Raw genomic sequence first — 16,256 nt, forward strand, 5'->3', positions numbered from 1 at the left:
AGCTTGAAGTCAAAGGTAAAATACTGCAAAAAGACAGAATATGGGTATTAAGTAGCCACAGTCTGGATCATGTGATTCAGCAGCCATATGAAGGAACATCTGGGAATATGTTCCAAAGGATGCAAGTTTACACTCAAGAAAGCTTAGGCAGTGAAACAATATTATTCTATAGGGGGGAATGGAACTTTTAATAGAGGACATTAAATAGCATTGATGAAAAGATCAGAGCTGAATAGAAACTTTAAAGCTTAAACACGTTAATAGAAAAATTTTAAAAAGCAAACAATTTTGAGAGTTAAGTATAAATTATATATCGTCCTCTGTGAACCCTTTCTTTAGCAGGGATCAAAGGAGGTCTCAGGATTTTTTTTTTTTTTAATGATAAGAATGGAAGAGGAATATAGTATAGGGAAGGGGAATGAAGGTTTGAGGAAATCCCATATCTGTATGCAAATCGTTAAATATATAAAGGAGTATAGGGGTGGGGAGAAAGCCACAATGACAAGTTTCATTTGATAGGGAAAGAGGAGAAGAGAGAATGGAGAAGGTGGAGTAAGGAAGAGATTTTTCTTAATAAAAAACCTCTAAAGGTTATATCAATAAATAACCAAAAAACTAAAACAAACCAAAAAAACCCTGAAGAAGTGCCCATCAATTGGAGAATGTCTGAAAGCATGATATATAAGTGATGTAATCCTATTCTAAAGAAATGATGAAGTTATAATTCCAAGAAATGACAAAAAAATTCAGAAAAACCTGTAAATACTTATATGAATTGATTGAGGATAAAGTGAATAAAATTAAACATTCAGTAATAGCATGAAAGAATTGGGAATTCTGATTAGCATAATGACCTAGCCAAGATTCCAGAGGACTGATAATGAAACATGTTTGTCTATCATTCTCAAAGAGCACCATGTCTTCAGGGAGGTGTAAATGATTAGAATTAAATGAGGGAGGGCTGTGCAAGGTAACCAGTTTAACTTTCCATCTGGGTGCAGTGGCAAGGTACAGATTAAGACAACTGGAGATGTCCCTGAATGCAGTGGGAGACCTTGGCCTTCTTAAGGAAAGATGTTTTAATAGGTCAGAGTTTTACTGAAGCAGCACCCAATCAGTGATTAATGGTAGGTAAGAAGTGGGCAAAAAATGACCTCTTTTACCTCATCTAAAAATATATAAATTTTATATACACACACATTCATCTGGGAGGGGAAAATTCAACCAAAAATGTTACCCCTTTCTGATTGGTGTTATACTCAGAATGAGAAATGGTGTGTGTGTGTGTGTGTGTGTGTGTGTGTGTGTGTGTGTGTGTGTGTGTGCCAATAAAAAAATTTGTTTTGCTTGATAACATGTTTGTAATGGGTTTTGTTTTCTTTCTCAGTGGGAGTGGTTAGAAAGGTGTTGAGGTAGGAAAATGAGAAGTAAGATTCTTGCTAGTTGGAAAGAATAAAAAATTAGGGAATGGGGTTGGCATAATGGGTTTCAGATTCACTGGAATGGGTTATGAGTTTGTTAAATCATTGCTGAATAAATTTAGGAAACTATCAGAAGTCAGTGTCAGAGTTATTTCCTCTTAGGGTGTTGGGCAGCTCAGAGAGGAGGACCAATAGAGGGAGCTGACAGAACAAAATTTCTGTCCTGTCCCTATAGTCAGGCTTGGTGAGATTACATGGAGGGAGCAAATTGAATAAGTTGTTATTATTGATTAATTAATCTTTCATTAAGCATAATGTTATCTTTGGCCTATAAGAATGCCACAAATAACTTATACTAGGGATGAGCAAACTATGGCCCATAGGCCAAATCTGGCCCTCTGCCTTTTTTGTTTCAGACCATGGGAATAATAATGGTTTTTACTTAAGTTATTGCAGAACATCAAAAGATGAGTAATATTTTGCTACTTTAATAGATGAAATTCAAATTTTGGTGTTCATAAAGTTTTATTGCAGCACAGTTGTGCTTGTTCATTTATGTATTGTCTGACAGCTTTTGCACTTACAATGGGAGTCAAGCAAAATAAAAGAAAAAAATTGAGCTAAGGGCTGAGATGGAATTTTTTTTCCTACATGAGAAGTGCTTTCAACTACTGTTACTACATGACTTTGGAAATTAGCTTTTGCTGCAAATTTGATAATGTTTTATTGTGAATTCAAATGAAAATTTCAAGACAAAACAGTATAAGCAAAATATGTTGTGATAAAGTCATTTCAATAACTAACATTTGAATCAGAAATATGTTAAATTGCTTTGTACATTTCCTTTGCAATATATTTGTTCCTATTTACAAAGCATATGTTTTCTGAGCTGAAACTAGTTCCAGCATTGTTTTTCAGGCTTCAATGTAAGTTTTTCCTTTTTCGAAATTTTTTTTACTCTGCTGCAATTGAGAAGCTTCCACCTAATTTTCAAATGCTTCCCAAGTGATGAACATACTCAACTAAAATCATAGATTGATATTAATATTTGGTAGTATCAATGAAAAGGCATTTTCAAAGATAAAATATATTAATCCCATTACGTGTCTGCATTAACATGAATATTTGCAATCAGTTTTGGTGATAGGAGACTCTTAACTTTGAACTGCCTAGAAACCAGAATTCTATTCTTAGTAGACCTGTATTACAGAAAAATTGTACTGTATTTTGTGTTGTATTTTGAATTTTGCCAATAAAAAACTTATGGAAATTTGCTTTTCCTCATGCTATATAACAAATTTGAAAGTTTGATAACGTTTCTTAACTTTTAACTACATTTTTGGAAGTCAAAAATTTAGTCTGGGAGTCGTAATTTTGGGAAAATGTAATTAACTTTACTTTAAGCTTACAACTACATATATATTCACAGAATTCAAATCTCAGGGATTGAACAAAGACAAAGTGAGGTCCCAGAGCTTTACTGGGGCACTGAGACCTTATAAAAGTTCTAAGGTAGAGAATAGATGCATTAGTCTGTTTCTCTCTAATTCTAAGATGGATGACTGAATGGGGAACCTCTGCCCAGGTTTGATGCTCCTGATCAAGAAACTGTAATAAGTTTGTTTTATATTGAGCAAGGAGCAAATTTGAATACAGGCAGCAGCTATGTAACTTATGATCCTAGTAGTAGCAGAGTGGTGTCTAAATTACAGTCTCCAATCAAGACTGAAGTCTGTAAAGGTTAAAAAAAACAAAAAAAACAGGACAGGCAGACCAATTGGGAGCCGTCAGTTTAATCTCTCTAAACTGGAGCTTTACCAGCTACGGGACCTAGTACTTGTCAATAATATGCAAAATTCAGACTAGGGGACCAATGATCATACTTTGCCCTAGATTAGTTCATTTTTAGAACCCTGCTATCATTCAGCTGCCTAGCTTCAACTGTTCCTGATATCCTTGAATAATATAAAAATATAGGACCCAAAAGGACAAAAATTTAGCCTAAACATTCCCTTCAGAAGCATGAAAAGCACAACCTCAAGATAAGTCATGTCAAGCAGTGGACTGGAATAATGAGTAGAACAAAAGAGTCCCACCATAAAAAGCTGTTAATTGTGGGCAGAAAGGTCTATAATATAAACCTAAAAGAAGATAATTCTAAATTATTTAAAGGTAAAGCCTCAAATCAAAATACTGCTTGGTCACAAGTCCAACTAAAATTACTAGAAGAAATGAAACAAGAGGTTGGGTTTTTCTTGTTTAAAAAAGAAAAATTATTTTTAAAACCAAGTGAGAACATTGGAGAAAAATAGGAAATTTTAGAAGGAAAATTGACGGTTTAGAAAATGTACAAAACCTGAATTAAGACAAATTTACTGAATATTATGATTGACCATATAGACGTTAATGACTTCATAAGACAAAAAGGAATAGCAAAATTATGTTAAAAGGCTGAAAAAAATAGAGGAAAATGTAAGATTTTATATTAAAAACTGACCTTGAAAACAGATCAAAGAAAGGTAATTTAAGAGCTTAAAAGACATGACAAAATGAATGAATGAAGGTCCTGGCCATCGTATTTCAAGAAATAAAAGGAAATTGCCCAGATCTCAAAGAATAAGAGCAAAATGGAAATAGAATTATCTTGGTTAAGGAAAAACTATTACAAGCAGTCAGAAAGAATTCAAGAGCTACAGTCAGGATCATAAATAATTTAACAGCCACTACTACAGAAGGAGCATGAATAGATAGTCTAGAATGAAAAAGATACAGGTTTACAATCAAGAAAATCTATCTAGGACAACTGAGCATAATCCTATAGGGGGAAAAAAATCATCAATGAAAAAGACTTCCAAAATTTTACAATGAAAAGACTAGAGCTGAGTAGAAAATTTGACATTCAAACCCAGACAACAAGAGAAGCACAAAAATGGTAAACACATGTGAGCAATCATATAAACAAGGAAAAACTTTTTATCCTAATAGGAGTGATGGGGGTAAATCCTGAAACTCCAAACTCTTCTCTGAAAGAGGCCCAAGGTGGGGATGACATAAACTGAGATCTTTTGGGGGCATTAGATGTGTATTCCCTTCAGGAAGTTCTCAGACCCTGGGAAAAACCTGCAAACTCCCAGTTAAGTGGTTTCATTTAATTGGAGATGTTGGTCACCCTCCATTGAATAGCCACAAACAGCTCTCAGTGGCTCAAATTCCCACTTGAGTAATCTCATTCAATTTTAAATTGCATTGAAAATCAGTCTCTCAGGAGTTGGCTTCTTTCTCTGGGCCAAAGATCAAAGCAAGCCCCAATATATCTAGAGCTACATGTCCCGATATCTTTGCAGAGTCCTAAAAGACTATGCCAGCTGGTGAAGATATTCTCTTCTCTATGTTAACCTTTGTTATCTTCCTAACAGGATCTTTTTAACCACTAAGAAGTCTGTCATCTAGCAGGCTGGCTTTTCAGTGCCAATAAATCCCTTTTTGCCACACAGGTTTCAGGTTTGTGAATTCTTTTCTCAGAGGACCTGTGCCTCCAAACGGGATTTCCTACCCCAATTCTCACATCTCTTCACTACCACTAACCTCATAATTTGCACTTCATCAGGAGGAAATGGAACAAATGCCCCTAAGAATTCTGTCATCAAAAGTCATAGAAGGAGTCAAATTAGGCAGAGATATAGGGAGTGATTTCATGTTAACAGGATTAAAAAAAAAAAATCTAGGGAATGAGAGGGGACTAAACACACTTGGGTAGGGAAAAGTAGAGGACAAATGGATAAAATGAATCTCATAAAATTGATATGCTCAAGAAGAATCTACACAAATATACAAACAAGATGGAAGAAATTAGTTGAGGGACAGGCAATACTTGAACCTTATTTTCATTTGAATTGATCAAAGGAAGGAAACGCTCACATATACAAAAAATTGGATTCAAAAAAAAAAATTCACTTAACAAGGAAATAGGAGAAAAAGAAGGAGGAAGGGAAAAAAGTAGGAGAATTGGTTGAGAGGGTTTAATTTTATGTAAAACAAACTTAAAGAGAAGGCAAGAAACAAAAGTATAAACGAATAGGATGAAAGGAAATGAACAATCAATAGTCAGAATTGTGAATGTGAATGAGATGAGCTCATTCAACTTAAGAAGATAGTAGTATGGATGTGAAAACATAATTCAATATATTGTTTACAAATAATGTACCTAAAACAAACAAACAAACAAAAATGCCTCCAGAGTTAAAATAAGAGGCTGTAGCAAAATCTATTATGCTTCAGCTGAATGAAAAAAAAAAAAAAAAAAAGCGGTCTCAATCAGACCAAAAAAAGAAAAAAATTAGAGATAGCAAAAATAGACCTAAGTAAAGATAAAAAGGGAAGGGAAGCTAAATTTTGCTATAAGTATAACAAAAAGTTAATGTAAATACTAAGCATATGTGCCAAATGGCATAGAAGTTATATTCTTAAAGTTACATGAGTTTGAGGAAGAAAATTAAGATCATAATAGTAGAAGACTTCAATTTAGCTTTATAGAATTTTAGAAAAGTTATATATGACAGACCTCTAAAAATAACTTATTGACTGGAAAAAGAAAAGAGTGGGGACTTCCGGCCAAGATGGCGGAGAGGAGGCACACAGCTGCGTAAGCTCCATGTTTTCTCTCAGAATTCATTTCATAACAAACCTCTAAATTAATGCTTGACTGAAAAAAAACCACAAATAGTTACCAAGAGAAGCCATCCTTGAAATTCTCCAGGAAAGGTCTGTTTTTGCGTGAGGGTGGGGAAGGTTTTAGATCAGGCTCAGGGTGAGGACAGGCAACGGCAGCGAGAGCCCAGCAGGCAACTCACAGACAAGCAGACCAGAGCAGGGGCGGGGTGTGATCTCAGCAGTCTCTGCGGGGAGAGCTTTGCTACAGGATTGGATACTTTGCTCTGGCAGCAAGCCAGCAGCCCAGCAGAGAAGCTAAAAACACTGGGGGTGAAGAATACAACCCCAAACAGCTGAAGTCTCTCGGGACTTGGCCACCCCTCCCACACAGTGTCTCAGCACATTCTCGGAGTCTCAGAGCGCAGGCGCAGCACAGTCCTGCTAGTGCCTCGCTGCTGTCCCCGCAGTCTGTAGAGGAAGCTCGGTAACACCACCCAGCCCCTCCCCAAAAAAAGCAGACTCCATTTGGTTTTTTTTTTTCTTTTTTTCTTTGCTAGTTTGTCTTTGATTCTTCTCTGACAAAATGAGCAAAAAATTGAAAAGGACTTTAACCCTTGACAGCTTCTATACAGATAGAGAGCAGACTCTAAACCCTGAGGAGACTAAAAACAGACAGTCTCCAGGTGAATCCCCAAAGGAGGAGATCATCTGTTCCTCAGCACAGATGAACCTCATAGAAGTAATTAAAAAGGCTCTCACAAGAGAGCTAGAAGAAAAATGGGAAAAGGAGAGGGAGGCTTGGCAAGAGAGTCTAGAGAAGTCATCCCACTCATTTAAAGACAGAGTGGATAAAAAAATCAAATCCTTGAAAAATAGGATTAGTGAACTGGAAACAGAAAATAGCTCTCTCAAAAACAAAATTGGCGAAATGGAAAAAAAATTCCATAGAACAAAAGAACTCAATTGGACAATTAGAAACAGATTTTTAAAAATTGAGTGAAGAAAATACTTCACTGAAAATCAGAATTGAACAATTGGAATTGAATGACTCGAGGAGACAAGAAGACTCAATCAAGCAAAACCAAAACAAATCAATCAATGGAAAAAAATGTGAAATACCTTCTTGGGAAAACAACAGACCTGGAAAACAGATCCAGGAGAGACAATCTGAGAATCATTAGACTCCCAGAAAAGTATGATGAAAAAAAGAGCCTGGACACTATTTTCCAGGAAATTATCAAAGAGAACTGCCCAGAAGTCATAGAAACAGAGGGCAAAATAGACATTGAAAGAATTCATCGATCACCCACTGAAAGGGATCCTAAAATCAAAACACCAAGAAATATAGTGGCCAAATGCCAGAACCCTCAGACAAAGGAAAAAATACTGCAAGCGGCTAGAAAAACCCAATTTAAGTATCGAGGAGCCACAATAAGGATCACCCAGGATCTAGCAGCATCCACATTAAAGGATCGAAGGGCCTGGAATATGATATTCCGAAAGGCTAAGGAACTTGGTATGCAACCAAAAATAACTTACCCAGCGAGAATGAGCATCTTTTTCCAGGGAAGAAGATGGACATTCAACGAAGTGAGCAAATTTCACCTATTTTTGATGAAAAAGCCAGAACTTAACAAAAAGTTTGATCTACAAATATAGAACTCAAGAGAAATCTAAAAAAGTAAAGATTAATCTTGGGAACTATATTTCGGCTATAAAATTGTATAAAGAATACATGTTTACCTTGTTCTAGAAACTAAATGTGGAAAGGACATTGTACCAGAAAAAGGGTAAAGTGGGGGTACTACATCTCATGAAGAGGCAAAGGAAACCTATTATATCTGAGAGAAAGAATGGAGGGGGATGAATATAGTGGGTATCTTACTGCCTTCAGAATTGGCTTTAAGAGAAAAATTTTAGACATATTCAATTTATGGTGATATGTTATGAGTTCAAATGTTGGAGTTCTTGTTCTTCTCAAAACACAGCCGGTTTAGCTTAGAGCCCTCCAAATATCTCCAAATCCAAAGGTTCTGTCCGTTAGCCTCTGCCTCTGCTTTCTTCAGCCTCCAACCAGCACAGAGATGGAATGAATCTCTTGTTTCCTTCTCTTGGAGCTCGGCTAGCTTTCTGGTGAGTCTTTCAGACCAGCTTGGTCTCAGTGAGGGGCGTGCAGGAGCCCAGCCACCTACCACAGTGTTTTGAGATGAAGATGAATCTGGTTGTCCACTGAACTCTCACTCGTAGCTTTATCCTCTGAAAACTCTTCATCTGCCACCAGAGTCGCTCCTCTCCAGTCCAGCTGAACTCTCCTATGCGACCAGCCAGCCAAGTGGAAAATGTATTCTGTCTTGCCTTGCCGCGGAGAGAGGGCTTCTGGCGTAACTCCACTGAAATCTGACCGAGAGCTTCTGTCTGTTTCTTTTATCCAAGAGGGAGGAATTGTGGGCTATGAGAGAGAGGGATTATGGGTTTTCTCCCATAGTGCTCTCTGGCCCAAAGAGCTTCAAGGGAGGTGTGAACTCATAAAGGTACAAAGTTTACTTTGTGAAGCTGGCATACTTGTGAACTCCAATGAGTAAAGGTGTAAACACAAACCTTGTATTAATTAGTCCTACTTAGTACCTTGTTTCAGGTTCTGCCCAAAACATCTTCTTGTAAGATTAGATAAACTCTAATTAGTTAGCAGTTTGTAAGGATTTCAACATCTCCCCCTTTCTTTTGTTAGATGAGTAAAGGTGTGAACACAAGCCTTGTATTAATTAGTTCTACTTAGTACCTTGTTTCAGGTTCTGGCCAAAATCTTCTTGTAAGATTAGATCAACTCTAATTAGTTAGCAGTTAGTAAGGATTCCAACAGTGATACTTCTCCTACCTCATTGAAAAGTGAAAAGGGAAAAGTGAAAAGGGAAGGAATAAGCTAAGCGGAAGAGAATACAGAAAATGTGAGGGAAAGGAGTAAAATAGGGGGAGGAATTCTAAGATGGGGGGAGGGATATTAAAAAGAGAGGGCTGTGAGAAGCAAGTGGTGCTCACAAACTTAATACTGGGAAGGGGGGTAAGAGGGAAAAAAGGGAGAAAAGCATAAACAGGGGTTAACAAGATGGCAAGTAATATAAAATTGGTAATTTTAACCATAAATGTGAACGGGGTAAACTCCCCCATAAAGAGGAAGTGGTTAACAGAATGGATTAAAAGCCAGAATCCTACAATATGTTGTTTACAGGAAACACACATGAAGCACGGAGATACATGCAGAGTAAAGGTAAAAGGTTGGAGCAAAATCTACTATGCTTCAAGTGAAGTCAAAAAAGCAGGGTAGCCATCCTGATCTCAGATCAAGCAAAAGCAAAAATTGATCTAATTAAAAGAGATAAGGAAGGACACTATATCTTGCTAAAAGGTAGCATGGATAATGAAGCAATATCAATATTAAACATATATGCACCAAGTGGTATAGCATCTAAATTCTTAAAAGAGAAATTAGCTGCAAGAAGAAATAGACAGCAAAACTATAATAGTGGGAGATCTCAACCTTGCACTCTCAGAATTAGATAAATCAAACCACAAAATAAATAAGAAAGAAGTCAGAGGTAAATAGAATACTAGAAAAGTTAGATATGATAGATCTCTGGAGAAAACGAAATGGAAACAGAAAGGAGTACACTTTTTTCTCAGCAGTTCATGGAACCTATACAAAAATTGACCATATATTAGGACATAAAAACCTCAAACTCAAATGCAGTAAGGCAGAAATAGTAAATGCATCCTTTTTAGACCATGATGCAATGAAAATTGCATTCAACAAAAAGCCAGGGGAAAGTATACCAAAAAATAATTGGAAACTAAATAATCTCATACTAAAGAATGATTGGGTGAAACAGCAAATCATAGACATAATTAATAACTTCACCCAAGAAAACGATAATAATAAGACATCATACCAAAATGTATGGGATGCAGCCAAAGAGGTAATAAGGGGGAATTTCATATCTCTAGAGGGCTACTTGCATAAAACAGAGAAAGAGAAGGTCAATGAATTGGGCTTGCAACTAAAAATGCTAGAAAAGGAACAAATTTAAAAAACCCAGTCAAACACTAAGCTTGAAATTCTAAAAATAAAAGGAGAGATCAATAAAATTGAAAGTAAAAAAAAAAATATTGAATTAATTAATAAAACTAAGAGTTGGTTCTATGAAAAAACCAACAAAATAGACAAACCCTTAGTAAATCTGATTAAAAAAAGGAAAGAGGAAAATCAAATTGTTAGTCTTAAAAATGAAAAGGGAGAACTCACCACTAACGAAGAGGAAATTAGAGCAATAATTAGGAGTTACTTTGCCCAACTTTATGCCAATAAATTCGACAACTTAAATGAAATAGAAAAATACCTCCAAAAATATAACTTGCCCAAACTAACAGAGGAAGAAATAAATATCCTAAACAGTCCCATCTCAGAAAAAGAAATAGAACAAACTATCAATCAACTCCCTAAGAAAAAAACCCCAGGACCAGATGGATTTACATCTGAATTCTACCAAACATTTAAAGATCAATTAACTCCAATGCTAAATAAACTATTTGAAAAAATAGGGATTGAAGATGACACAGACATGGTACTGATACCTAAACCAGGTAGGCTGAAAACAGAGAAAGAAAATTATAGACCAATCTCCCTAATGAATATTGATGCTAAAATCTTAAATAAAATATTAGCAAAAAGATTACAGAAAATCGTCACCAGGATAATACACTATGACCAAGTAGGATTTATACCAGGAATGCAGGGCTGGTTCAATATTAGGAAAACTATTAACATAATTGACTATATCAATAACCAAACAAACAAAAACCATATGATCATCTCAATAGATGCAGAAAAAGCATTTGATAAAATCCAACATCCATTCCTAATAAAAACACTTGAGAGCATAGGAATAAAAGGACTTTTCCTTAAAATAGTTAGGAGCATATATTTAAAACCTTCAGTAAGCATCATATGCAATGGGGAAAAACTGGAACCTTTCCCAGTAAGATCTGGAGTGAAGCAAGGTTGCCCACTATCACCATTATTATTCAATATTGTATTAGAAACACTAGCCTCTGCAATAAGAGTCGAGAAAGAGATTAAAGGAATTAGAGTAGGCAATGAGGAAACCAAACTATCACTCTTTGCAGATGATATGATGGTATACCTAGAAAACCCCAGAGATTCTACTAAAAAGCTATTAGAAATAATTCATAATTTTAGCAAAGTAGCAGGATACAAAATAAATTCCCATAAATCCTCAGCATTTTTATACATCACCAACAAAATCCAACAGCAAAAGATACAAAGAGAAATTCCATTCAAAATAACTGTTGATAGCATAAAATATTTGAGAATCTATCTACCAAAGGAAAGTCAGGAATTATATGAGCAAAATTACAAAAAAACTTTCCACACAAATAAAGTCAGACTTAAATAATTGGAAAAATATTAAGTGCTCTTGGATAGGCCGAGCGAATATAATAAAGATGACAATACTCCCTAAACTAATCTATTTATTTAGTGCTATACCAATCAGACTTCCAAGAAAATATTTTAATGATTTAGAAAAAATAACAAGAAAATTCATATGAACAATAAAAAGTCGAGAATCTCAAGGGAATTAATGAAAAAAAAATCAAATGAAGGTGGTCTAGCTGTACCTGATCTAAAATTATATTATAAAGCAGCAGTCACCAAAACCATTTGGTATTGGCTTAGAAATAGATTAGTTGAAGAGTGGAAAAGGTTAGGTTCACAAGACAGAATGGTCAACTATAGCAATCTAATGTTTGACAAACCCAAAGATTCTAAATTTTGGGATAACATTTCATTATTTGATAAAAACTGCTGGGATAACTGGAAATTAGTATGGCAGAAATTAGGCAAGGACCCACACTCAACACCACATACCAAGATAAGATCAAAATGGGTCCATGACCTAGGCATAAAGAACGAGATTATAAATAAATTAGAGGAACATAGGATAGTTTATCTCTCAGACTTGTGGAGGAGAAAGAAATTTGTGACCAAAGATGAACTAGAGACCATTACTGATCACAAAATAGAAAATTTTGATTATATCAAATTAAAAAGCCTTTGTACAAACAAAACTAATGCAAACAAGATTAGAAGGGAAGCAACAAACTGGGAAAACATCTTCACAGTTAAAGATTCTGATAAAGGCCTCATTTCCAAAATAATATAGAGAATTGACTCAAATTTATAAGAAATCAAGCCATTCTCCAATTGATAAATGGTCAAAGGATATGAACAGACAATTTTCAGATGATAAAATTGAAACTATTACCATTCATATGAAAGAGTGTTCCAAATCACTATTGATCAGAGAAATGCAAATTAAGACAACTCTGAGATACCACTACACACCTGTCAGATTGTCTAAGACGACAGGAAAAAATAATGATGAATGTTGGAGGGGATGTGGGAAAACTGGGACACTGTGAAGTTGTGAACAAATCCAACCATTCTGGAGAGCAATCTGGAATTATGCCCAAAAAGTTATCAAATTGTGCATACCCTTTGATCCATCAGTGTTACTCCTGGGCTTATCCCAAAGAAATACTAAAGAAGGGAAAGGGACCTGTATGTGCCAAAATGTTTGTAGCAGCCCTGTTTGTAATGGCTAGAAACTGGAAATTGAATGGATGCCCATCAATTGGAGAATGGTTGGGTAAATTGTGGTAATGTTATGCAATATTGTTGCTCTGTAAGAAATGACCAGCAGGATGAATACAGAGAGACTTGGAGAGACTTACATGAACTGATGCTTAGTGAAATGAGCAGAACCAGGAGATCATGATATACTTCAACAACGATACTGTATGAAGATGCATTCTGACGGAAGTTGATATCTTTGACAAAGAGACCTAACTCAGTTTCAATTGATTAATGATGGACAGAAGCAGCTACACCCAGAGAAAGAACACTGGGGAATGAATGTAAACTATTTGCATTTTTGTTTTTCTTCCCGGGTTATTTTTACCTTCTGAATCCAATTCTCCCTGTGCAACAAGAGAACTGTTCGGTTCTGCACACATATATTGTATCTAGGATATACTGTAATCTATTGAACATGTAAAGGACTGCTTGTCATCTGGGGGAGGGGGTGAAGGAAGGGAGGGGAAAAATCGGAACAGAAGTGAGTGCAAGGGATAATGTTGTAAAAAATTACTCTGGCATGGGTTCTGTCAATAAAAAGTTATAAAAAAAAAAGAAAAAGAAAAAGAAAAGAGTGTGTATGTGTCTGTGTGTATTAGCTATGCATGACACATTCACAAAAACTGATCATAAGATATAAAAACCTACATACAACTGCATAAAAATCAGAAATATTATACTCATATTTTAGAAACAATAAAGTATTAAAATTATATTCAATAAAGAACCTTTGAAATAAATGTTAAACTAATTGGAGACTCAATAAATTAATCCTAAAGGTCAAAGAACAAATCACAGAATTTTTATTAAAGATAATGACAACAATTAGGTCAAATGTAAAAATTTGGGGGATTTTGTCAAAGAAATCTCTGGGTTAAAATTTATATCTCTAAACAATTTGATTAATAAATCAAAAAGAACAGATCAATGGATTGATCATGCACCTAAAAAAAAGAAAGAAAACAAAGAAAGAAAAAGTAGAAACCGATAAATTAAAATTGTTTTGACATATAAAATTACGGAATTTTATATAGAGAAAAAAATATAAGGACAACCCCCCTCCCCATTAAACATACATACATTAAGCTGAAAAAATAAATTACTAAAACTGAAAGCAACAAAAAATGAATTGATAGATAAAACCAGAAGATAGAAGTTAAATTGCAAGTATCAAAAATTTAATAAGGTGAATTAAAAAACAAAGAGAAAATAAAGGAAATTATTAGGACCTATTTTGCCCAACTATTTGCTAATATAACTGGCCATCTAAATGAAGTGGACAAATATTTACATAAATATAAAATTCCCTGATTAACATAACTAGAAATAGAGGATTTAAAAAACTCAGTCTTAGAAAAAGAAATTGAATAAGCTATAAATGAACTCCTAAAGAATAAGAAAAACAGAAACTTGAAGCCAGATGACTTTAGAAATTATATTATTTATATTTAAAGAGTAATTACTTCTTTTTTATCTTTTTTATTATAACTTTTTATTAACAACATATACATGGGCAATTTTTTACAACAGTATCCCTTGCACTCACTTCTGTTCCCACTTTTTCTTCCCTCTCTCCACCCCATCCCCTAGATGGCAGGCAGTCTTATACATGTTAAATATGTTATAGTATATCCTAGATACAATATATGTGTGTAGAACCGTACAGTCTCTTGTTGCACAAGAAGAAATGGATTCAGAAGGTAAAAATAACCTGGGAAGAAAAACAAAAATGCAAGTAGTCCACATTCATTTCCCAGTGTTCCTTTCTGAGTGTATCTGATTCTCTGCATCATTGATCAATTGGAACTGAATTATTTCTTCTCTTTGTCGAGCTTATTCACTTCCATCAGAATTTATCCTCATCCAGTATTGTTGTTGAAGTGTATAATGATCTCCTGGTTCTGCTCATTTCACTCAGCATCAAGAACAATTATTTCTAATATTAAATAAACTATTATAAAACACGGAAAAATAAGGAAAATATAACACACTCTCTAATGACTTCCATAATATTTCCAAATGACTTCCATAATATTTCCAAATAATTGCCCTAGAAAAAACTAAAACAGAAAAAGAAGTCTATGTATCTATTATTTATTGAATATTGATGCAAAATTTTAAACAGAATATTAGCAAGGAGACTACAGAAATATGTCACAAAGATTATAAACTATTATCTGGCTGGATTTATACTATGAATGGAGGGCTGGTTCGAAATTGGAAAAACATAAATGTAGTTGACTACATTAATAGAACAATAAAAGTCATATAATTATATCAACAAATACAGAAAGCTTTTTGACAAAATAAAATACTAATTCTCTCTAATACACCAGAAACCAAAAGAATAAATGATGCTTTCTTGTCTGGTTTGTTTGTTTTGGTGGGGGAGACAATTGGGGTAAAATGATTTGCCCAGCTTTCTTTAACATGATAAATAGGATCTATGTAAGATAAAGAACTAGGATCTTCTATAAAGGAGATAACCTAGAGGTCTTTCCAATAAGATTAGGGATAAAGCAAGCATGTTCATTATGACCATAGTTATTCAGAATGATGCTAGAATTGATATGTATAGTAATAAGGCAAGGAAAAAAATTGAAGAAATATGCATAAGCAAAGAGGACTCAAAACTAGTTTAACTAGTTTTTGCAGTTAATATGATTGTTTAGAGAACCTTAGAGAGTCCACTAAAAACATATTAAAACAAGCAACATTCAATAACCATCTATTAAGTGTTTGCTATGTGCCATGCATGTTTTAAGAGCTTAGAATTAAAAAAAAAAAAAAAAAAGACAGTTCCTCCCTTCAAGAAGTTATAATCTAATGAGGGAAGACAACATGTAAAAGGATCTGAAAAGATGGAAAGGGGAAAGATACCCGGCACAGTAGGCTAATCACAAAGTTCATAGGAGTCAAGCCAGTTGGGAACTGAAGAGATGACTGGCCTAATTGACCTCCTAAGTGGAGATCTAGTTGAAATTCTCCATTCTCTATTTCTACCCTCTTAGAAGGATGGACCCCAGAAGTAGGGGTCTGCTAAGTTGTGAATTCTGGAGTTGAATTGGTCTTGCAGAATGATGAAGTTATTGGGATAAGATGGTAGAGTCTTGAGAAGTGCTGCTGGGTAGCACATTAGCAACTTCAAGAAAATTGCAGAATATAAAATTAGCCCACATAAATAATCAGTGCTTCTGTATATTACCAATAAAATCCAGCAGGAAGAGATAGAAAAAGAAATTTCATTTGGAATTGTTATAGGATGTAAAAAATATTTGAAATTTTACACACCAAAACACACATAAAAATTTTCTCTGTGCAACGAATTACTTTCTGTACTAATAAAGCCAGATTTAAATAATTGGTGAAATATTAATTGCTCATGCAGGAAGGCTGGATTAGTATGATAAAAATGATAATATTCTAAAATAACTTAGATACCATTCAAATTGCCAAAGGGTTACTTTCTGAAGTTT

The sequence above is a fragment of the Antechinus flavipes genome, chromosome 1, assembly GCF_016432865.1.
Source record: "Antechinus flavipes isolate AdamAnt ecotype Samford, QLD, Australia chromosome 1, AdamAnt_v2, whole genome shotgun sequence".
In the NCBI taxonomy this organism is placed as follows: Eukaryota; Metazoa; Chordata; class Mammalia; order Dasyuromorphia; family Dasyuridae; genus Antechinus; species Antechinus flavipes.